The sequence below is a fragment of the Octodon degus genome, unplaced genomic scaffold, assembly GCF_000260255.1.
Source record: "Octodon degus isolate 3935 unplaced genomic scaffold, OctDeg1.0 scaffold00042, whole genome shotgun sequence".
In the NCBI taxonomy this organism is placed as follows: domain Eukaryota; kingdom Metazoa; phylum Chordata; class Mammalia; order Rodentia; family Octodontidae; genus Octodon; species Octodon degus.
The window spans coordinates 9,637,987-9,639,230 of NW_004524618.1; positions in this window are offsets into that span (position 1 = coordinate 9,637,987).

Sequence of the window (1,244 nt, forward strand, 5' to 3'; positions counted from 1 at the left end):
AAGGGGTTTGGAAGGGTCCTGAGAGAACAGCTGAAGGTCTCACTCACACCTCTGGCTTGGGCTCAGTCCAGAGGGGTCCATTGGGCACAGGGGATCATGGAAGCTCTCCCACATACTCGCCTGGCCTGGGCTTGAGTTGGGTCTTCAAGTACCTTTTCTAATTCAGCCTATAAATAAGTTCTTCCTACTGCCAGTCAGAAATTAAAATCAAGACCAAATCTGCAGATCTTTGTTCTTCCACCTTCTCTAGAGACATCCTTGCCTCCCTCCTCCTAACAAAATGTTATGAGGCACCCATGTTGATATTCTCCACTTGCTTGTCAATTTGCAGTTAAGCCTTGCCCACATCACTGACCCTGCTCTCTGAGAGGTCACTCATGGCCTTCAAGTTGCCAAATTGTGAGTACACTTTCGTATTTTATTGTAGCTGGTCTTTATGAAGAATAGTTTTGTTTTTCATCTCCTTTTTCCTGCTCTCCTCTTCCCTCCCACTAACTCTTGGTCTCCTTCCTTACTTCCTATTACTTATCTTCTATTTTGCTTTTTTATACTTTGGGTATACAAAGAGAAACTATGTGCTATTTAAGTTTGTGTTTATGATTTAGTTCACTTAAAATTGCAGTCTCAATGTGCATCTATCTGACTTATGTCCTTGAATTAGCCCAACATGAAACCTTTTTGACATGATTTGACATGAAAATCAATCTGATATATAAATGTTGCAATTCTCCCCGTGCTGAAGATCAGGGAAATACGTGTCACATGTCCCAGTAAGTAAATAGCAATGCTTACATCCTCCAGAACAAAACAATTTATGATAGAGGGATATCCCCAGCCAGACCCAAGAGACGGAGTCCTACGTGTGGTACCTCTGCAAGCAAATAAAGGTCAGAATCTACAAAGGCATTACATTACAGCATGTCTTACAGTTTACAAGAGGATGCCTTAATTTACAATGGGCTTTAAGTATGAGATTTTTTAAGTGAGAAGTTTTTCTCCTGTCTCTAAATGTTTGTTACTAGCACATTAGCTTGAATAGAATCGAGGGAGCTTAAAAGAGCTTAGAATGAAAGTGTAATTATATTGATCCACAGAGATTCAATATAAAACAAAAAGCAAGTATTTCCAAAGTGGTTGATAACATCAGAAAAAGCAAATGCTCTGACTTATAAGAATTCATACAATCCCACCATAAGCAGCTTAAGCATAATAAGACTTTCTCTTATGGAAATAAAAGTCCAAAC